The sequence below is a fragment of the Lynx rufus genome, unplaced genomic scaffold (assembly GCF_022079265.1).
Source record: "Lynx rufus isolate CCGP_SWC_20201006 ecotype Redwood Valley unplaced genomic scaffold, mLynRuf1.p SCAF_3, whole genome shotgun sequence".
NCBI lineage: Eukaryota > Metazoa > Chordata > Mammalia > Carnivora > Felidae > Lynx > Lynx rufus.
In genome coordinates, this window is record NW_025814845.1 from 111,477,008 (window position 1) to 111,501,652 (window position 24,645).

General features: G+C 36.6%; 1 pseudogene; it reads left to right on the forward strand.

The window, feature by feature from the left end:
• Nucleotides 1-5,678: 5,678 nt before the first annotated feature.
• Nucleotides 5,679-24,645, forward strand: part of LOC124521137 (exportin-4-like) — a 141,804-nt pseudogene continuing 122,837 nt past the window's right edge.

A 24,645-nucleotide genomic window follows, 5' to 3' on the forward strand; every position in this document is an offset into this window, starting at 1 on the left:
GCAAAAATTTTGGTCACCAACATCAGAAACTATTTAAAGTACTGAAATATGCAGATATGGTTTAAATATAGTTGTTGAGTTAAAGCTATTTTACTAAAGCTTTCTATGAGCCTGGACTAGTGGTTAGAAAAACATAAAGTGATTTATTAAATGAACTAATGTAAAGATGAAAATGTTATTAAGATTGCCATTATAGAGGAATGATCGGGTGCTTTGTGCATAAATTCTTACTTAGAGGTAAACAAAGTCTTTCTGAAGGTCCACACAGTTATAGGCACATAATAGGTGCTTGATGTATGTTTTCTTTTTTTTTAATTTTTATTTTTTTATTTTTTTTTAACGTTTATTTATTTTTGAGACAGAGAGAGACACAGCATGAACAGGGGAGGGACAGAGAGAGAGGGAGACACAGAATCGGAAGCAGGCTCCAGGCTCTGAGTCATCAGCCCAGAGCCTGACGCGGGGCCCGAACTCGCGGACCGCGAGATCGTGACCTGAGCTGAAGTCGGACGCTTAACCTACTGAGCCACCCAGGCGCCCCTGATGTATGTTTTCTAACTGTGTGAATGACTTAATAGAAATTAAACCTTGAAGGATATTCTTCCGTTGGATATAATAAAAAAAAAAGTATCTGAGATAAAAGGTTAATTATCTAAAGAAAATTAGATAGAAAAGAAAATATAAATTTAAAAGACAAATAAAAATATTGGGAAAATAGTCATAGGTAATTTAATAAAAGTAGATATTTTTAAAAAATATAAGATTATATAATCTTTTCGCCTCTCCAGACATTTACTGAAAAACATGCAAAGGATTTCACGTTATAAAATAGTAAAAAACAGGGGCGCCTGGGTGGCGCAGTCAGTTAAGCATCCGACTTCAGCCAGGTCACGATCTCACAGTCCGTGAGTTCGAGCCCCACGTCGGGCTCTGGGCTGATGGCTCAGAGCCTGGAGCCTGTTTCCGATTCTGTGTCTCCCTCTCTCTCTGCCCCTCCCCCGTTCGTGCTCTGTCTCTCTCTGTCCCAAAAATAAATAAATGTTGAAAAAAAATTTAAAAAAATAAAATAAAATAAAATAGTAAAAAACAATTGATACATATTTTGGAAAATGTTCTGTGTTCTCTGATGTTCTACTAGTGTCAGAACAAGAAAATGCAAATTTAGCCAAAAAATTAGATGCTGTCTTAACCACTTTAAAAAATAAAAGTCCCAAATGAGAGAAATAAGAAACCAACATTCTTTTGAAAGTATTTTAGAGATTTAAGAAGCATCTTTTTTCATTTCCCTCCCCTAGGCCTCTTCTTCTAAGCAGTAGCTAAGTGCATTTCATTCTATTTTCTAAAATCTTTCTCCAATCTCTACTCCTCTCCACTGCCCACAGCTGCCTCTTCAGCTTAGTTTAACATCATAGCTACCTAAACTCCACAATTACCTTCTATTTTTCCCTCAGTCTCCAGTCTTATTCCCTTTGATACATTCTCCTCATTCTGCCACAAAGCAAATTAGATCATGCCGCTCTTCTGCTATTGTAATACAATCTCTTTTACCTTACTTAAAATCAAACTGATTAATATGTTTTTAAGACACTTCATTTACTTTTGTGTTTCTGTTCGATTACTTATCCAACTTCATTTTCCCTTTTCCCTGTCCTTCAACACCTTCTCCCATTCTAAAACTCCCAAATCTGAGTTCCAGGCACCCCAACTTCCATCTCCCCATGTTCTAACCTCTTGACCTTTGCCCAGGTTTCTTTTTGCAAACCATGCTTCCTTTAATCTGACTAAACTCTAAGCATCCTAGATATAGATTCAGTTTTGATATCAATCACTTAGCCATTAATACAACTAGTTCCTTTCCAGTAAACTCCTATGGAAACCTACAATTAGCCTATAACAGCAACCTGAATTTGGTTTCATTTAACCCAAATCAAGTGTAGATTTTAAAACTGCATCAAAATTTACTTTGATTTACCATTTAAAAATGATTTGAAAACCCCCCTTTACAGCTTTTAATATTTTTGTTTTCCTTTAATGATTTCTCTACAAATCTAATCTTTTCTTATCTGTAGAGTTCATGTTACCATCTCTGCTTTTTCTGCTTTTTTGCCTTCTTATGATTTTTCTTTAATTAAAGGCATACTTTTAAATTTTAAATAATGTTTTCTAGCATCTAAATAATTTTACCAGGTCATACCCTGAAAATTCCAAATATTTATAGTTTATTCAGAAGCCATAGATATTTTTGACCATATAGTATTTGCAAAGAAACATCTAAACACTCCGTGTCCTTTTCTATGGCATATGTTAACATAATTTTTAAATAAAAAGAGACATTTCATGAACATCAACTTTTTTACCCAAATATACTGAAAAGATCAAGAGCATACTGACATTACATTTTATTGGTATTTATAGAAATAGGTGGCATAATATAAAAATGTAAAACTTGATCTATTTATCATTTTCCCCACTGGATATAATATCACTAGTTTTACTCTAACCTCATTCAGAATAACCATTCATGAAAAGTATCCACAAAAAAGACTGCAATAGAAGATTATCCACATCTATTCTAACATACACAATTTTCTCCCCTTTTTTATTTAGCAGGAAAGATTTGATTTAAAGGAGAATGAAATATGACCTCACAGCTCGTTGAGTTCAGCCCTGCAACTGGCTCTGCACTGATGACATTAAGTCTGCTTGGGATTCTGTCTCTCATTTTCTCAGCCCTCCCCAGCTTGTGCTCTCTCTGTCTCTCTCAAAATAAATAAATAAATTTTAAAAAATAAAATAAAGGACAATGAAATACATCCTTTGTCTGCTAAATACAACAAGCTCATATTCTGAGGAACATGAGCTTTTTAAGAACATAAAAGTTTCTTCTGAAACGTTCTATAAGGAATACTATCAGCTGAATTTTTCCCAGAGAGATATCTATAATATTCTACTTTCATCGAGAGGAATTTTGAATGTTTAAAACAATATTTAAATAAAAAAATAAAGAGAAATGCATGGTTAAGATTCCATTCAGATTTAAAATGTTAGGTATTACATAGCAATCCTCTGGTTCAGGATCCATTAGGGAACATGGGTGTGGAGGACGAAGAAAGGGCCATTTAAGATTATCTCCATTTCATAAATAAAGCAATGGAATCTTAACTTTCATACACCATAGAGTTAGCTAAGTATAGAAACAATATTCAAAACTAGATCTGTCTCATTCTCTAGTCTGTGATTTGAAACAACATGTACTTCCCACCACCCATTGCACACGTAGCGATTTTTTGTAATATTTGATTTAAAAATCTTATGCATAATATTTTATAAATGTATTACTCTACTATTTAGAGATAGTCAGTGGTTAGCTAATTACTCCAAGTAACATTTAATTATATTAGAATGACTAATAGGGATTCAAAATAAATAATTAATCAAAAATCTCTAACACCATCCTAACCAGTGTGTCAGAGGGTCACAGGTCAGACCCACTGGTCAGAGGGTCTAAACAGTGTGTGACCCAATGCTGGGTCACAGGCAGAGGACGAACAAGGAAGTGAGTCCTGGAGTAAATCCTGCCTAGGATTTACCTTTTGGTGTTGTATGATAGGGAACTATAGAGATTTGGGACTGGAAAGCCTCTTTGGTAGGAGGGGCACTCAGGGGATTTGGGAAACAGGCTATTGACCAACCGGAGTAGGAGAATTTTAATAGTATAATAAATGATGTGTCTATTCAAAAAGCATGCTGAATCTTTATCAGCCTGGTTTTAGGTGTGCTGAGATGCTGATTGTCTCAGTATCTCAGGGCGGTCCAATAAGGTCTGGGTAGTCAGTTGCCTCATCTGCCTGGAACCCCTGTTGTAGTCTCCTCTAGGCACAAGTAGCCTAGGTCAGAAACCTCACTGAGCCATACTAATATTATTTTTCTGTGTCTATCTTAATGGCATAATCTGTGAAGAACTTTTCTAAGTCAAAATAGAAATGTGTCACCCACTACTTTATGCAATCATTACTTTTTAGCTAATTTAAGTAACGTGCTTTATTATATTTATCTGTATTTATAGTATCTTTGCCGCTGTTGTTTATTAACCAGAATATAGTCAGGTGAGGCAAGAAGCTTAGGTTCTAAATTTAGCTTCTGTAAAGTACTTTGTGAATATAGAATATAATATTGATTCCTTTAAAGTTATATATTGCCTCATCAGTAAAAGAATGAGATTGTAAGAGATTTATTCATCCAATTAACAATGATGTGCTGAGTTTTTGCTAACCTTTAAAATATCCTGTTTCTGTGGCATCAGAAACTTAGATGTTTGGAAAAGAGGAATTGTAAAAGAAAAATTTGAAAAAAAATTCAAAATCATACGTTAACAAATTTCTTCAGGTGAGGTGGATTGTTATTGCAGAAACAAACCAATAAAGGAACCCAAGTGCTGAAGTCAAGCATAACTCAGGTTTCAACTTAAGTTTTCACACGCAGTCACCAAAACAAGTCATTTCATCTATCTAATCTTCAAATTCTTTAGAAGATATTTGCAAATGACATATCAGATAAAAGGTCAGTATCCAAAACCTATAAAGAACTTATAAAACTCAACACCCAAAAAACAAATAATCCAGCAAAGAAATGGGCAAAAGACATGATTAGACACTTTTCCAAGACAATATGGCTAACAGACACATGAAAAAATATTCAACATCACTCATCATCAGGGAAATACAAATCAAAACCACAATAAGATACCACCTAACACCAATAAAAACGTCTAAAATTAACAACTCAGGCAACAACAGTTGTTGGCGAGGATGCAGAGAAAGAGAAACTCTTTTGCACTGCTGGTGGGAATGCAAAGTGGTGCAGCCACTCTGGAAAAGAGTATGGAGGTTTCTCAAAAAGTTAAAAATAGAACTACGCTTTGACCTAACAATTTCACTACTAGGTATTTATCCAAGGGGTACAGGTGTGCTGTTTCGAAGGGGCACAGGCACCCCAATGTTTATAGCAGCACTATTGACAATAGCCAAAGTATGGAAAGGGCCCAAATGTCCATTGGCCAAAGAGTGGATAAAGAAGATGTGGTATACACACACACACACACACACACACACACACACACACACACACACAAAGGAGTATTACTCAGCAATCAAAAAGAAATGAAATCTTGCCATTTGCAACTATGTGGATGGAACTAGAGGGTATCATGCTAAGTGAAATTAGAGAAAGAACTATCATATGACTTCACTCATATGTGGAATTTAAGATACAAAACAGGTGAACATAAAGGAATGGAAGCAAAAATAATATAAAAACAGGGAGGGGGACAAAACATAAGAGACTCTTAAATATAGAGAACAAACTGAGGGTTGCTGGAGGGGTTTTGGGTGGTGCAATGGGCTAAATGGGTAAGGGGCATTAAGGAAGGCATTTGTTGGGATGAGCACTGGGTGTTATACATAAGGGATGAATCACTGGGATCTACTCCTGAAATCATTATTGCAATATATACTAACTTGGATGTAAATTTAAAAATTAAAAAAAAAAAGAAAAAAGAAAGAAATTGGATTAGAACAGTACATACTGGCCATTGTCTGTGCCAACCACCCTGGCTGGCCACACCTGGTGCTGTTCTGCAAGACACCTAGGCTCTCGCCACCCACCAAGACAGTCTGTTTATGCCGACCGTCTCTGCCCCACAGAACCCGGAGCTCAGGCCGGCCAACATGGCTGTGCAGATGGCATTTATGGCAGCGGGGACAACCTCTGCCAGTGCGAGAGATTTAGCCTGCATGTGACGGGCTGGCCCTGGCACCTGCTCCCATAATGCGGTGCATGGTGCATCATTAATGACAGACCATCATGGCTCCAGCAAAGCTGTGAAACTCACGAGTTCAGCTCAAGAACCTGGCCAGAGTGCTGATATCACCACCTTCTGCTATCACCACCTTCCCAGGTCAGTAACGAGCAATGTTAGCATACATAGCACATTTCTGTCGCTTAGGAAATCAGTGTCACAATTTACAGTTTGTAAGCATATTTTCATACTTCATTCTTTGGAAGTAACAGCTGAAGAGAGGAGAGGAAAGTTTGTGAAGATTGTAATAGGTGATGAGCTGCCACCTGCCCAAGGTATCTTCTGAGAGACACTAACCTCTTTGTGGTACTAGAGCAAGGTCACTGGATTAAAAAACAAAAACAACGGTGCCTGGGTGGCTCAGTGGGTTAAGCGTCTGAGTCTTGATTTCTGTTCAGGTCATGATCTCAGGGTCCTGAGATCCAGCCCCACGTAGGCGTCCATGATGAATAGAGATTCTCTCTCCCCCCTCCAAATAAACACATAAAAGGCATAAAGCAAAATGGACTATGTCCTCTTTCAAGCTGCCACAGCCATACTGGAAGCAATTGTCTGAAAGTGGATTCTTTTGGAAAAAGCTAGCATCGAGTCACTATGAACATTTCTTCTAACCTAGGCCTAACCTCCAAAAGTATGATCGAGAACAGATTCTATTTGCAGTGGCATTAATTGTAAAAGGAGGATTGTTAGATAAATCTGTTAACTACAAAAGCATTTTTCATGAAGTCAGCTAGTTGATTAGTGGCAATCCCACTGTGCAAACTACGGCCCTGTTTTATTCTAATTGCACTATTGAGTGAACACTCAAGTTCAAGTAACATGGGCAACATTGAACTGAATATGGGATTACAGAAGAGTTTTTCAGGAAGAAGACGTTGTCACATCTTCATGGTAACTGTTGACATTCTACAGGAGTTCATCAGGTGGGGCAAACTCAGTATTCAGATGTCTTAAGTATTTCAGCAGCAGTTACCTTGTATTCACCAACCAGGCCTTTAGCTGGAACTTTCTTCCTCCAAATTTGGGTATACACTATTAGCTATGTTTGAATCTTCACAAAATGTGTTCTTAAAGCCAATAGAGCCCAGGCAGGAGACTCTTTTGGACAATAAGGTTATGAATCTTTTCCTCACAGTATGTGGAAAAATCAAAGATTCAGATATGGCACAAGTTTCTCTGCAGTGCCTTGCACAGTTAACATCTCTTCATGGACCCATGTTCAACCATAAAAGATCCCTAGATGATTGTGGAAGGATTACTGAATGCTATCAATGAAATTGAAATGAAAGATCTGCAAGTTGTGGGATTCTCCAGCATTAATCAGCAATGTGATAACTCTAAATGTCTTAAAGCCATTCCAAATGAACTTTTCTCCTTTGTTAACTGCCTCGATACCTCACTTATTCTTTGGATGAAATGCTGCATTAGAAGAAGTTTTGATAAGGATGACATGGTATACATGGAAATTTGTGACAAATTGCTGGAAGGAATACCAGCTAACTTGAATCCAAGATGACAAACATTGCCATAAAGGCTTTTTAAATTCAATATGCAGTTCAAGTTTTTAATTCCTGTATTTGGTGCTACCTAAGAAATTTGACTGCCAGTGGTGTGGAGGAAGAAGAAATAAGTAAATATATCAAAAGAATGATCAAGACCAGCTTTCAGATCAGCTGCTAATCAGGATCTGTGCTGACAGCTCAGAGCCTGGAGTCTGCTTCAGATTCTGTGTCCCCTCTCCCTCTGTCCCTACCCCATTCATGCTCTCTTTTTCTCTCTCTCAAAAATAAATAAATAATAATTTAAATAAATGCTCTTGAGTCTGCAAATGGAGGCTGATTAGCCTTCCAATATGAATAGTTACATAAAAAATTGAACTAGCTAAACCAGACCATATAAACTTTTAAAAGAAGATGTAATAGCTTAGAGTTATCACTTGACGTATTTTATTACTTCTTTCCTTCCCAATAGGTAGTTACTCCATTGTAATGTTAAAATTCAGGCTTATAAATGCTGTTTATGAGACTATAAAGAGGTTGTTTTTTTTTTTTATTTTTCTTCCTTTCGCTAATCTCTCTTTGTCTTGGCAGTCAGCTCAGTCTCTCACCATGAGAAAGAGACAGACGTCAGCAATATGTGGTGAAACAAGATTTAAAAAATAGAATACTCTCTAAAATAAGATAGTTTTAATGTTAATTACTCATAATTACTCAAACTTTTCATTGAAATCCATCCAATGAATTAAAGAATAGTTGGCTTGAAATTAGTGTTTGAAAGTATTCTATCTTGAAAAATATATGGTCATGTATATGTATATTTTTGTAGATTAGATAGGCTATGCCTAAATTTTACCAATACAATTTAACAAAAAAAGTACTAAACTTATTTTCTCATCATAAATTTATACCTAGTTTCTCAGAAGATTCTGTCATGCCACTCTGCTGCACTTCCCTGCTGGTTACACGAAATTAACAAAATTGATTTGCTGAGATATTTTTCAGATATTCTTCAAAGTCTTCAAGTTGGAGGGGGGTGGTCAATGAGATATGAACACAATTATCATGTGGATTTTAAGCTCCAACACTTACTAGGTATGTGAATTAGATAAGATAAACCCTCTGAACCTCAATCTCTACATTTTAAAAATAGAGAATAAATTTACTGTATAAAGATGTTATGTAGATTACATTAGATGATGTCAGTCCCTCTTACACAGAACCTGGTAGCAAGGACACACTGGAGGTGTTCTTCTCCTGCTCTGTTTTTGAGGATACTAGTGAGTACATCTGTGTCTAAGAGGGAAGAAATGCAGGGGCTTTTATGGGTGGATATTATTACTGCTAGTAATAATAATAATTAGTATTGATTGTATTCCGGATGGCAATTGAAGATACTAATGACAGGTATCAGCCACTTCTCATGTATAACATGAATGGAGAGCTTACACTCCCGATTAATATTATATACAGAATTAAATTCGTGTACCCATTTGCACTATCCAAATAAATAAGGAATTGATTAAAAGTGGAATGCTAATTAATCCTTGAATTGAGAAATATCCTTAGCTTAGATTTATTTAGCTTTCCAAATTAATATGAATTTCCTGGTTGAGTTATCGCCCTTTAAGGACCTGTAGTCCATTATATAAGGAAACAGCATTCCCTGTTCTGGATAATTCTAAAAATGTCAATATCTATTTCTATTCTTTTTAAATCAGGGATTTAAAAAATTACTACCTCATCAAAGATTTATACAGAGTCCAGTGTATCATGGCCCTTTATATTCATTGAAGTTACAAAATTCCCTTTATAAATCAGTATTTTAGAAGATATCCTTGACCCCATGATGAGATTTGAAAGTCACTTTGATGTTTTCTGAAAAACACCAGAAATCTGACTATGGATAATTTATTTTGTGTATTTTGTGTATTTGTGTATTTGTGTATTTTGTGTATATTGTGTATCAATAGCTCCTTCCTATTGCTGAGTGGCATTTCATTATGGATATGCCCCCATTTGTTTATCCATTTCCCAGGTGGGGGGCATTTGAGTTGTTTCCAGCTGTTAGTGATTTGAATAAAACTGTTAATCATACAAGTATCTGTGTGAACACAGATTTTTTTTTCCCCTTGGATAAATATCCAGAAATGAAATGTCTGGAATGCATACATAATTATATGCTTAGCTTTATAAAAAACTACCACATTATTTTTCCTAATGGTTGTATCATTTTGTATATTGACCAGTTATATATGAGATTTCAAGTCTGAATTATTCCGCCTATGTCCTTAACCCAAACTCCATCCCATTTTACCCCTTGAAAATTCCTTCCTATTACAAATAATATAATAAAGCTTGTAGAATAAAAAGATCTTATTTTTTTTTTCCTAATTGAACCTAAAAATTTGCTAAAGATGTTCCTCATATTAAAGGCCTTCTTTATTACAGGGCCACACACCATCATTTACCTACACCATCAGAATAAACGAGTCAGGCAAGTGTGGAGGTGAGGGAGTCAGCATTACTTTGTTAGTGCCACTTCTGAACCTTTACTTCTCTACTCTTATGTAAAAAAATAAAATAAATAATAATAATAATAGGAGGAGCCACGATGGCGGAACAGCATGGAAGTTTTTTGTGTGTCTCATGTCCATGAAATACAGCCAGACCAACAATAAACCATCCTACACACCTAGAAAACTGACTGGAGGCTTAACACAACAATCTGCACAACCTGAACCACAGAAGTCAGCAGGTACATGGCGCAGAGAGGTGAACTTGGGGAGAGAGAAGCCGGCGGCAGGCAGGGCCTTTGCAGGCGGAGAAAGGGCGGAGACTGGGGTGGGGGAGAACACGGGAAAAGCACCCCTCCCCAAAAGAAACTGGAGAGAAAGTGGAAAATTGGAAATAGACTCAGGGACTAAACTAAAAAGGGAGAAAGGAGAAAGGAGAAAGGAGAGGGTTTAAATTCCATTAAGACTAAACAAGGGGAGCACAAAGGCTGCAACTCCGCAGCTCAATACCTGGCGGTGCTCTGGTGGGAAAGGTGAATCCCCAGGAACAGAGTGGGGTCCGGGAGGTTCTCAGGCCACATGGAGAAAGCGGTTCCACTGCTGGAAGGACATTTGGTAGAGACTGTTGAAGGCGCCTGGTCACAGCAGAACCCAGAGAACAGCCACATTCGCTGGTGCTGGAACAAGGTCATTACGAGTGAAGCCGGGTGCCAGATGTGTGCTGTGATTTTCCATAATCCCTGAAAAGCTGCTGCTACACTATCTTGCGAACTTTTACCGGGGCGGCTGTCACCTGGCCGCAGTCTCAGGGCACCGGCAGCAGCAGGGTTCAGCAAGGGTTCCTGGGTGCAGCCACATTCGGCCATTGTTCAGTGAGACCCTCCCACAGAGGGGCGGAACGGGCCAAAGCCGCAGTCCTTCAGAAGTAAGAGGCCAGGGAAAATAGCCGCATCTGAGACAAAACTGGGGAGAGGTACTACCTGAGTCTTGGTCACAGACAGTGAAAAAGCAGGGAGAGGATAAAAGCTGAAGGCAGAGGATGGGTGTGTGATTGCTGATCGCAGAGAACAGAGTTCCCATATGAGAGACAGAGTAACCGAGTGATGCCATTTTCACTTCTACCACGCATGCGCATACGCACCTACCTGCTCTGCAACAATACACCCCAGTAGCCTAGCAGTGCCATCTAGTGGAAAACGGAGCCATTACACTGAGCTCCGCCCAACTGGGCCAACCTCTTTCTTCAAGAACACAAGTCTCACCGCCTACTTAGTTTATGGACTATAAAGTGCTACATTGTCTGACTTCTAGGGGAAAACAAAGCAATTTCAGTTCTATTTCGATCTGTTAGCAGGTCCAGCTATTCAATTTTCTTTCTTAGTTTTTTCTTTTTATCTTTTACACTATTCTTTTTCTTGAATACAGAAAGAGAAAAAATTCATTTTTGTTTTCAATTTTTATTAAAAATATTTTTTTAGGGGCGTCTGGGTGGCTCAGTCAGTTGGGCGTCCGACTTCGGCTCAGGTCATGGTCTCACAGTATGTGAGTTTAAGCCCCGCGTCAGGCTCTGTGCTGACAGCTCAGAGCTTGGAGCCTGTTTCAGATTCTGTGTCTCCCTCTCTCTCTGCCCCTCCCCTGCTTATCTTCTGTCTCTCTCTGTCTCAAAAATAAAAAATAATAATAATAAAATAAAAATATTTCTTTTAATTTTTTACTATATATTTTTTTACTTTTGTGTATATTTTTTTCAAATTCTATCTTACTTCCATCATTCTATTTTAGTCTACTTCAGTGAATTCACCTTTTCAGATTTTCAAACAATTTCCTTCTTTTCTTTTTTCTTTTTCTTTTTTCTCTTTTTTGTTTCTTTCCTTTTTCTTGAATGCAGAAAGTGAAAAACTTCATTTTTACCTTCAATTTCTATAAAGATATTTTTTCTTTAATTTTTTCACTATATTTTTGGCTTTTACGTAATTTTTTTTCAAATTCTATTTTACTTCCATCATTTTATTTTTCTCAAATTCAGTGTATTCACTTTTTCAAATTTTCAAATGATTTCTTTTTTTTTCTCTTTTTTGTTTCTTTTCTTTTTCTTGAATACAGAAAGAGAAAAAATCATTTTTATTTTTAATTTTCATTAAAATATTTTTCTTTAATTTTATTCCAACTATATTGTTTACTTTTGTGTAATTTTTTACAAATTCTATTTCACTCCCATCATCTCATTTCAGTCTATTTCAATGTATTCATTTTTTCGAATTCTCAAATGATTTCCTCCCCACCCCTTTTTTTTCTCTAATTTGTCAAACCACTTTCAACACCCAGACCAAAACACACTTAGGATTTAGCATCATTTATTAGATTTGTGTGTGTGTGTGTGTTTTTAATTTTTTAATTTTAATTTTTTTTAATTTTTTTTAATTTTAAGTTTTCTACCTCACTAATTCCTTTTCTCACTTCAAAATGACAAAATGAAGGAATTCACCCCAAAAGAAAGAGCATGAAGAAACAACAGCCAGGTGTTTAACCAACACAGATACAAGCAAGATGTCTGAACCAGAATTTAGAATCATGATAATAAGAATGCTAGCTGGAGTCAAAAACTGATTAGAATCCCTTTCTGCAGAGATAAAAGAAGTAAAAAATAGCCAGAATGAAATGAAAAATGCTATAACTGAGCTGCAATCATGGTTGGATGCAGCGGCGGCAAGGATGGATGAGGCAGAACAGAGAATCAGCGACATAGAGGACAGACTTACAGAGAATAACGAAGCAGAAAAAAAGAGGGAGATGAAGGCAAAAGAGCACAATTTAAGAATGAGAGAAATCAGTGACTCATTAAAAAGGAATAATATCAGGATCATAGGGGTGCCAGAAGAGGAAGAGAGAGAAATAGGAGTAGAAGGGTTATGTGAGCAAATCACAGCAGGAAACTTTCCTAACCTGGGGAAAGACACAGACATCAAAATCCAGGAAGCACAGAGGACCCCCATTAGATTCAACAAAAACCGACCATCAACAAGGCATATCATATCCAAGTTCACAAAATACTGAGGCCAGAAGAGAATCCTGAAAGCAGCAAAAGAAAAAAAAAAGTCCCTAACCTACAAGGAAAGACAGATCAGGTTTGCAGCAGACCTAGCCACAGAAACTTGGCAGGCCAGAAAGGAGTGGCACGATATATTCAGTGTGATGAATCAGAAAAATATGCAGCCAAGAATTTCTTTATCCAGCAAGGCTGTCATTCAAAATAGAAGGAGAGACAAAAAGTTTCCCAGACAAACAAAAATTAAAGGAGTTTGTGACTACTAAACCAGCCCTGCAACAAATTTTAAGGGAGACCCTCTGAGGGGAGAAAAGATGAAAAAAAAAAATAAAATATATATATATATATATATATATATATATATATATATATATATATATATCTCAAAAGCAACAAAGATTCAAAAGGACCAGAGAAAACCACCAGAAACTCCAAATTTACAAGCATCATAATGGAAATAAATTCCTATCTTTCAGTACTCATTTTAAATGTCCATGGACTCAGTGCTCCAATCAAAAGACATAGAGTAACAGAATGGATAAGAAAACAAGAGCCATCTATATACTGTTTACAAGAGACCCACTTTAGACCTAAAGACACCTACAGATTGAAAGTAAGGGGATGGATAGCCATCTATCATGCTAATGGTCAACAAAAGAAAGCTGGAGTAGCCATACTTATATCAGACAATCTAGACTTTAAAATAAAGACTGTATCAAGAGATGCATAAGGACATTATGTCATAATCAAGGGGTCTATCCACCAAGAAGACCTAACAATTGTAAACATTTACAATGTGGGAGCACCCAAATATATAAATCAATGAATCACAAACATAAAGAAACTCATCGATAGTAATACCATAATAGCAGGAGACTTCAACACCCCACTCACAACAATGGACAGATCATCTAATCAAAAAATCAACAAAGAAACAATGGCTTTGAATGACACACTGGACCATATGGACTTAACAGATATATTCAGAACATTTCATCCTAAAGCAGCAGAATATACATTCTTCTCCAGTGCACATGGAACGTTCTCCAGAATAGATCATATACTGGGACACAAATCAGCCCTAAGTAAGTACAAAAAGATCAAGATTATACTATGCATATTTTCAGACCACAACTCTATGAAACTCAAAATCAATCACAAGAAAAAATTTGGACAGGTAACAAATACTTGGAGAATGAAAAACATCCTACTAAAGAATGAATGGCTAACCAAGAAGTTAAAGAGGAAATTAAAAAGTATATGGAAGTCAATGAAAATGATAACACCACAACCCAAAACCTGTGGCACGCAGCAAAGACGGTCATAAGAGGAAAGTATATAGCAATCCAGGCCTTCCTAAAGAAGGAAAAAAGATCTCAGATACACAACCTATCCTTACACCTTAAGGAGCTGGAAAAAGAACAGCAAATAAAACCCCAAACCAGCAGAAGACAGGAAATAATAAAGATTAGAGCAGAAATTAATGCTATTGAAACCAAAACCAAAAACAAACAAACAAAAAAAGAAAATAAAACAAACAAACAAACAAACAAAAAAACCCAGTAGAACAGATTAATGAAACCAGAAGCTGGTACTTTGAAAGAATTCACAAAATTGATAAACCACTAGCCCGTTTGATCAAGAAGAAAAAGGAAAGGACCCAAATAAATAAAATCAAGAATGAAAGAGGAGAGATCATAACCAACACAGCAGAAATACAAACAATAATAAGAGAATATTATGAGCAATTATATACCAATAAAATGGGCAATCTGGAAAAATGGACAAATTCCTAGCAACATATACACTACCAAAACTGAAACAGGAACAAATAGAAAATTTGAACAGACCCACAACCAGTAAAGAAATCAAATTAGTAATCAAAAATTTCCCAAAAAACAAGAGTCCAGGGCCAGATGATTTTCCAGAAGAATTGTACCAAACATTTAAGGAAGAGTTAACACCTATTCTCTTGAAGGTGTTTCAAAAAATAGAAATGGAAGGAAAACTTCCAAACTCTTTCTATGAAGCCAGCATTATCTTGATTCCAAAACCAGACAGAGACACCACTAAAAAGGAGAACTACACACCAATTTCCCTGATGAACATGGATGCAAAAATACTCAACAAGATATTAGGCAACCGGCTCCAACAATACATTAAAAAAATTATTCACCAAGACCAAGTGGGATTTATACCTGGGATGCAAGGCTGGTTCAATACCTGCAAAACAATTAACGTGATTCATCACATCAAGAAAAGAAAGGACAAGAACCATATGGTCCTCTCAATAGATGCAGAGAAAACATTTGACAAAATACAGTATCTTTTCTTGATAAAAAACCTCAAGAAGGTAGGGATAGAAGAAAAATTCCTCGAGATCATTGAATGATGCAATGCTAATATCCTCCTCAATGGGGAAAAAAAATGACAGCTTTCCCCCTAAGGTCAGGAACAAGACAGGGATGTCCACTCTCGCCACTGTTATTCAACATAGTTTTGGAAGTCTTAGCCTCTGCCATAAGACAACACAAAGAAATAAAAGGCATCCAAATCGGCCAGGAGGAGGTCAAACTTTCACTCTTCTCAGATGACATAATACTCTCTATGGAAAACCCAAAAGATTCCACAAAAAAATTGCTAGAATTCATTCATGAATTTAGCAAAGTTGCAGGATACAAAATCAATGAACAGAAATCGGTTGCATTCCAATACACCAACAATTAAGTGACAGAAAGAAAAATCAAGGAATCGATCCCATTAACGATTGCACCAAAAACGATAAAATACCTAGGAATAAATCTAACCAAAGAGGTGAAAAATCTATACACTGAAAACTATAGAAAGCTTATGAAAGAAATTGAAGAAGACACAAAAAAATGGAAAAAGATTTAATGCTCCTGGATAGGAAGAAGAAATATTGTTAAAATGTCGACACTACCCAAAGCAATGTACATATTCGATGCAATCCCTATCAAAATAACACCAGAATTCTTCACAGAGCTAGAACAAATAATCCTAAAATCGGTATGGAACCAGAAAAGACCTGGAATAGCCAAAGCAATCTTGAAAAAGAAAACCAAAGCAGGAGGCATCACAATCCCAGATTTCAAGCTATACTACAAAGCTGTAATCCTCAAATCAGTATGGTACTAGCACAAGAACAGACACTCAGATCAATGGAACAGAATAGAGAACCCAGAAATGAACCCACAAACGTATGGCCAACTAATCTTTGACAAAACAGGAAAGACTATCCAATGGAATAAAGACAGTCTCTTCAGCAAGTGGTTCTGGGAAAACTGGACAGCGACATGCAGAAGAATGAACCTGGACCACATTCTTACACCATACACAAAAATAAACTCAAAATGGATGAAAGACCTCAATGTAAGAAAGGAAGCCATCAAAATCCTTGAGGAGAAAGCAGGCAAAAACCTCTTTGATCTTGCCCACAGCAACTTCTTACTCAACATGTCTCTGGAGGCAAAGGAAACAAAAGCAAAAATGAACTACTGGGACCTCATCAAAATACAAAGCTTTTGTGCAGGAAGGAAACAATCAGCAAAACTAAAAGGCAACCGAGAGAATGGGAGAAGATATTTGCAAATGACATATCAGATAAAGGGTTAGTATCCAAAATCTACAAAGAACTTATCAAACTCAACACCCAAAAAACAAATAATCCAGTGAAGAAATGGGCAAAAACATGAATAGACACTTCTCCAAAGAAGACATCCAGTTGGCCAACTGACACATGAAAAAATGTTCAACATCACTCATCATTAGGGAAATCAAAACCACAATGAGATACCACCTTACACCGGTCAGAATGGCTAACATTAACAACTCAGGCAACAACAGGTGTTGGCAAGGATGTGGAGAAAGAGGATCTCTTTTGCACTGTTGGTGGGAATGCAAGCTGGTCAGCCACTCTGGAAAACAGTATGGAGGTTTCTCAAAAAACTAAAAATAGAACTATCCTACTACCCAGCAATTGCACTACTAGGCATTTACCAGCGGGATAAATGAAAGAAATTTATTTTCGAAAGGACACATGCACCCCCATGTTTACAGCAGCACTATCAACAATAGCCAAAGTATGGAAAGAGCCCAAATGTCCATCGATGGATGAATGGATAAAGAAGTGGTATATCTATACAATGGAGTATTACTTGGAAATCAAAAAGAATGAAATCTTGCCATTTGCAGCTATGTGGATGGAACTGGAGGGTATTATGCTAAGTGAAATTAGTCAGAGAAAGACAAAAATCATATGACTTCACTCATATGAGGACTTTAAGAGACAAAACAGATTAACATAAGGGAAGGGAAACAAAAATAATATAAAAACATGGAGGGGGACAAAAGAGAAGAGACTCATAAATATGGAGAACAAACTGAGTGTTACTTGAGGGATTGTGGGAGGAGGGATGGGCTAAATGGGTAAGAGGCACTAAGGAATCTACTCCTGAAATCATTGTTGCACTATATGCTAACTAATTTGGATGTAAATTTTTAAAAAATAAAAAATAAAACAAGTTAAAAAAATAATGTTTTTGAAGGTCATCTCGGTTAGTCTATTCCAGCAATGTCTTGCCTCCTAATCATTTTTCCACAATAATCAGAGTCCTCGACATTTATCTTCTCCTTTCCTTTTTTTTCCTGAGTTCTAACACCATAATTTCAATGATGGTCATTAATGTTCATCACCAAGTATTTTGTTTTCTCTTCCTTCTGCGCACATGTTAGGATAATATGCAAGTTTCCCTGTCCTAGCAGAAGAGTTGTGAGCAGAAGTGATCTGTCATTTCCTAGTCAGATAATTTAATTGCCAATTTGTGATACTCTAGCATATTCTTTCCTACTAGTATGTCAACAAGCAATAATTGAATTTATGGTTAAAAAAATTAAAATGATGGTTACTGCTTCAGATAGATTCCTAAATGGTTATGAAAAATTGAGCACATAAGCAGACTTGTCAAGGACTAGTATTATGAGTGAAATGTAAACCTTTGTTGTTTTAAGCCACTGAATTATATGTATTGATAACTCAGCATAAGTTGTCCTATCCAGCCACTGAGTAATGTAGATATTGTTATGTAATGTATAAAAGAAGAATTAACATATGTAGTATTGGTTTATAAATTGGCTGCAGGTGGTGAGCAACTCTTAGGCTAAGCTAGAAGGATGGCAATACCTATTATACAGTGGCAAAACAGTGAAATTCTTACCTAGGATAGGAAATGTATTTTATGAACTCATAAATCTAGAAAAGAGGTTGGTAAACAAATACTAGTATGTGTTGGCTATAGCTGTTAAATTACTACAAGAAAGAGATGATCTTAGAAAATCTTTCTATGGTAGCAAACAGAACTTCTACTAACCCATAAGAGTCATACATGATCAGGGAATAAAATTTTATTATTTTAAATCACTGAGATACTGAGGTTGCCGTCCCCCTCTACTTATGCCTATTCTGACCAGCATACTTGAAAAACTCAATGTCTAATTAGATAATCCAATCACAATTGTCTTCATTCAGAAAGTCATTCTTGGCCTTACACTGCTCCTTTTTATAAACTATATTTATTTTACCTATGAAATCTTAAGCTTTATCTTTGTTTTCCTGCTAAACATAATTTTACTCTTTGGAAGGATTATGTTTCTAAATATTCATATTGTAGAATTCTGTGCTATCAGTAAAATTGCCTTTAAATTCTATTGAGTTAATTAGTCTATTATTTCTCTGAAATTCCCAGCCCAGGTCTATCACTGAAATAATAAAAGCTTCCAATCTTGGCCCTTGTAAAAGTCTTTATTTTTTTTCATTGTTCACATTTGTCTGTCTCCTGCTCTGTATCCCCACCAGCATGACAATGACAAAGTTGAATTTAGCTCAAGCCCCATGATCCTGGAAAACATTACAATTAAGTAAACCCCCTTTCCCACACCTTTGTTTTCCAGGAATGGATTACAGCAAGGTATCATTCTTCCCCATATGACTTAAGTAAGACTCAAGAATATTTCATTGGTTTACCTGTGAGAAGGCCAGATGCAGGCCCTACAAAATGGCATTCTTTGCCTCATAAATGAGTAATTGAATTATTCGGAGTCAGTGGCTAATCTGGATAAAATATCTGCTATTTTGACTTGACCAAACTTCAGCTAAGTTTCTTTCCTACTTCCTGCTGCCTGGACTTTGACCCCTGCTCCCCACCCTGAGTAGGCATACAACCCCTTCTCAACAGCCCCTCCAGAACAGAAACCTATCTTTGGGGAAAACATTCCCTAATTAACTATCTGATTGTATCACATATTTATCCCACTTACCCATATCCATTCTTTCTAATCTTTTTCAACCCCTCCCTCTTTAAAAAAGTCCTTTTTGCCTTACATTTGAGATATTTGTTGATCCTGTGGTCAGTGTGTTCTTCCTATTAGAATAGTTCTCCTCCCCCTTGGACCCTGCAATAAACCTTTTAAGTAGTTTTTTCTCATTTATGTCCTGATTTATGTTTTGACACAAAATACACCTTTGGCAAAATTATCACAGTTTCTGAAGTGTTATGTCATATATCAAGGTAATGTAAACATTATCACCAAATACAAAGGAATTCTTATGAAAAATTTAAATTCTCAAATTTAGTATGCCATGTCCCCATAGAGGTTCTCTGATATTACCCCTGCTTAGCCTGGTAACAGCAATTTTTGATAATGCATTTTTTAATTCTTTTATTCCAGATTCATTGTCCTTTCCTTTCCTCAGTGGCACAACCCTACAATCAGATTTGCCTATAGAATTTTGTCTATACTGTTATCTATGCTAAGAATGTTGCCCCCACACTCTTCACTATCTCGTTTTCCTTTTCAAATGAAACACTCAATTTGGAAGTCAGTTCTTCAGAGAAACCTTCCTCAGACCTGCACATCTGTTTGCAGTCACTTTTTTATACTACCTCATTACTAAATACTTCTCCCACCAAGCCCTGAATTGTAATTGTGTCTTACTTGACAGGTGGAATGGTCATTCCTTTCAGGGGGGAAATTACTAAAAGATAATGCTGATAATAATGCATTTTGCAAAGCCTGAGTTATTCAACCTAGAGTGCCCTTATAAGGAAAACAGTGGAAAAGTCCAGAGTGGTTTGACATTATCAGTCTGGTCAACTCCTATGTGCCCCAATAATATGTGTTCAAGATAAGCCCCATTTCCTATGGATTTGCTCCTAATCTCCTGGAGAGAATACAATTGATTCTAATAACAATTTACACAGGCAGCAAAGTACAAATCTATATCAAGAGGAAATGCTCCTAAAGGCAATCACATTTGAAAGATGTTACCTATTACCAGGCACACAATAAAGAAATCTTTTTATATTATTATGCAGAACAGATAGATCCCTATTGAATGTTCCTGAATAGGATCTTGATTTTAACTTTGAACAGAGAAGGCCTACTGAAATGTTTGATTCAAACAAGAGATCCCTTTACTCCAAAGGTGAATTCAAGCAATGCAGAGAGGTTACAGTGCTTTTTCACCCACTTCTTCTCTCTTTTTAAATGAATCTTTTCCTCAACAAAACTTAAAAATGTTGACAAACTTTAAACTTTTGTCCTAAGCTCTCTTCTACTTGCATTATTTCCTAGTGTGATCCTATTCATAACCATGTGTTTTAGTAAACATTGACTCTTACATTTATTTATTTTTTTTATTTTTTTAACACTTATTTATTTTTGAGAGACAGAGCATGAGCAGGGGAGGGGTAGAGAGAGAGGGAGATACAGAATCTGAAGCAGGCTTTAGGCTCTGAATTATCAGCACAGAACCTGATGCAGGGCTCAAACCCACAAACTGTGAGATCATGACCTGAGCCAAAGTCAGAGGCTTACCCGATTGAGCCAACGAGGCACCCTTAGACTCTTACATCTAAAACATAAACTAAAAACTCTGTTTAAGTAAGTTTTATAAGTATTGAGGGATGAATGTATTTAAATCAAAATTGTACATTCATATCCTCAGTATCTTTCTTTCTTAGTAATTTGCATAAAGACAAATAACACTGAAGGCCCAACTGCACAAAAGTCTTTGAGCAGAAAGAGACCCAGAATTTTGGATCTGAAGCTTTTATATCTGGTGGTTAGGATCCATAGGAAATATTATACATAATTATGAATATAAAAGTTAGACATAAAAGATAGTATTTGTTTGCAATGAGAAGGTAATTGCCACAAATTCCAAATGTAAAGAAGTTGATGGATACTATGAACACCATTCCAAAACGTCATATGTCATCAGGGCAAGAAGCATCAGATGCACATACATTCAAATAATTTGGATGCCCAAAACAAGTGATGTTGGACTCCAACATAAAAATTCTCTATAGTACTGAAAGATTAAATATACAAAAGGACAAAAGTCAGACTACCTGTCTGTATCTATCATCTATATTTGTATCTATATCTATGTGTATCTATATCATCTATATCTATGTCTATCTATATCTATATCTATATCTATATCTATATCTATATATGTAACTCTAACCCATAATCTTCAGCAATGAACCCAGGAAGTCAACCTACTATCTATAATAATCAGAATAGGGAGTCAGACTACTATAGCCAACAGCCATTCCCAGAGGCTAACATATAATCCTTATATTATTTGGTCCCACACAACTGGGTTTTGATTTATAACTGAAAGCTCCTCTAAGTTTTGCTTTCTTTTCCAACTTAGGCACTGGGGAAAGCCAAATACTGATTTTACTAATCACATAGGATGCCTTGCTTCTATTAAGCTTCTCCATGCCAACGGCTGTCAGTCAGTGCACATCCGAAGTCTTCTTTACATCCTACTATAAAGTCTTTCCCACCCTCTGCCTGCCTTTGAATCTCTGCCAAACTCAAGAACGGTGGCTGTCATGAGCACACTATGAAGGCGCACACATGATCTGTATCTTCCTACAATGTCAGCTTTATTCAGTCATGAAGCAAGGTTAACATAATTATAAAGCAGATTCAGGATTCCAAACTCAATTACATTTCACCACGTGTTTAAACTTGGCTTCTCACACATCACACAAAGCAAAGCACAAGACAAGTTCCACAACACAAACAAGATAGAACAGGGGGTAGGAGGAGGGGGTAGGAGGTTAATGCAAAGTCAGTCTATGAGCATTAGTTGAGATAAGGCTTTGGTCTGGCCTAGATGGGCTCTCGGCACTTACTGTTTATTATGTTTAAGCAGTGGAGGATCTCTGTTCTGTTCACAGATCAACTGGGCAGATTCAGAGCCTTCAGTGGCAGCTGCCTTTTTGATGTGGTCAGAGGTGAAGGAGTCAGTGTCAAGAAAGTCTGACAGTTTGCTCCAAAATTCCTCCCATTATAAAGGGATTTAATCAGTCTTGAGGCTTCGCCGACCTCCTCTGTTTCTGCTGGTTATCAGTTGTGAGTGTCATCAGGCAGGGCTGGCTTCAGAGATATCTGGTCTTAGCTTCTTGGATGCTTGCGTATCTGCTTGACATAAATTACTGCTTGACATGAGTGACTTCATCTTGCTTTCCACAGTGGTTGACTCCCTTGCTATAGCAATCTTTGAATAAACAGCCCATGCTGTTCTCCTTTAAGGGGTCTGGGTTTATTTTTACAGTACTGCTTCGAGTTCCCTAAAAACACAGGAATTCTTAAAAAAAAAGTTCAATTTCATGATTCTAATAAAGATTTATTAAATTTTCAATTCATTCATTGCAATAGCAAGTTCTTTTTCTGGCAGGTAAAAATTCCACTTCGACTTCTTCATATATATCTTCATATTTTTCTGTTGATTGTAAGGCTTTTCCACTCACTATCTTCTGACTCTGTTCATCACAACCTTTTGTTTGTTTGTTTGTTTTTCTTTACAAAGGTATACCTCCTGTGCATGATGCTAGGTGACTTAGCACAGTGGAAGGTAGAGCATTCCTAGAAGTCTTTTCTACATGAGGACAGCCAGTGATAAATATATGTGTAAGTAGGATTAGGCTATAACCAAACTAAATATATCTCTTACTCATTTTCCTTGAAGCTTGATCTCTAAGAGAAAAAAAAAAAAAAGGCTTTTATCATTCCAATGCCACCATTCACTAAGAGGAAATCTGACAGAGAAAAAATAAGAGTGGAAAGTGATAGTAGATTTAGCTAACATTTTATTGTTAAAATATCTTATTTTTTGCAAATGTTACACAAACTTACAGACACATTGCTAGGACTCTTCCCCAAACCTTGGAACATGCCCATGAAAGAAAGGACCCTAAGGCATAAACTTCATTACTTTCACAATAATTACATCTCTGATATACCATAGTTATATGAACTTTTGACTTTCTTTCCCCTACTCCCATACAATTATGGTTAGTCTGTCAAACAAGATCCTCACAGATCAAAATGGAATGTTCAGAAGACCAATGCCCCTTTGAGCAGAAGACTGGAGACAGTTTTGTGGGAAGAGTAGACAGAGAAGACAAAATCTGAGGTAGTGCCTTAGCTTACAACTGGACTGGGAACTAGAAGTAAGAAATTTCTGCAGGAGATTGTGCCCCAGAGCTCTGAGGGTTTATATATTCATCTTACAGGTTCAATGCTGGGTTTTTCTTTGCAGTGTTCTTCCTTCATTTTAATGCCAAGTGGTCAATGCCATATTAACTATGTAACTTGTACTTTGGAGAACTAAGAGAGATTTATATCTTCCCCGGAGAAAAGTTAGTGAAGGGCATTATGGTTTTTCTTGCCTCACCTCACGAAGCTAGCACATTGGGTCACTGTTCCTATACCTCTAAGAAGTAACTAAAACCAATAGAAGAGTGTTCGGTAGTGTTGAGGCAAAAAAGAACAGGAGAAGCAGAGAAAAGAAACAGAAAATGACAAGAAGGGGAGAACATGGCAAGGGAGCAGGTGAAAAATCTCCTCCCTGATGTAACATTTTATGGAGTATTCTAGGGAAACAAGAAATCACTACCTAAGGGAATATGCCAATTCATAATTATAGTATTAGTTAAGCTTATTTTTGATAAAAGAAATCATGGTGCATGTGTGTAGGTGGTCCCTACGTGAGTAAAAATTCATAAAGGATTTTCAGTACTATTTTTCTGTAAGTAAAGCTACTGTTGGGACACCTGAGTGGCTCAGTCAGTTAAGCATTTGACTCTTGATTTTGGCTCAGGTCATGATCTCATGGATTCATGAGATCAAGCCCCATGTCAGGCTCTGTGCTGATGGCGTGGAGCCTGCTTGGGATTCTCTCTTTCTCCCTCTCTCTCTCTGCCCTTCCCTGATCGCTCTCTGTCTCTCTCTCAAAAAGTAAATAAATAACTTTAAAAGTATATTAAAAAAAATAATGCTACTGTTAAGCTTTAGAAACCAGTAAGAAGTTACTCAATTTGCATCAGTACATACATTAAGCCTACTTTGATAACTTGTTTTATATAAATTTTTATCAGTACCTCCTATGGTTGTCCCTCACAGTACATTTACTTGACTGTACACATGATTAGTCACATTCTTCAACATTCCCCAGTTAGGTTAGGTTAAAATTAATTTCCTACACATTACTATATTCTACCACAGTGACTAGCAGTGCTTGGGAACTTCTTAAAAATGAAACTTTGAGGTTCCCATCTCAGACCTACTATAGCAAAATTCTTAGAGTGGAGCCCAGCTATAGGGTTGGCCAAAACTCAAGTGATTCTGTCA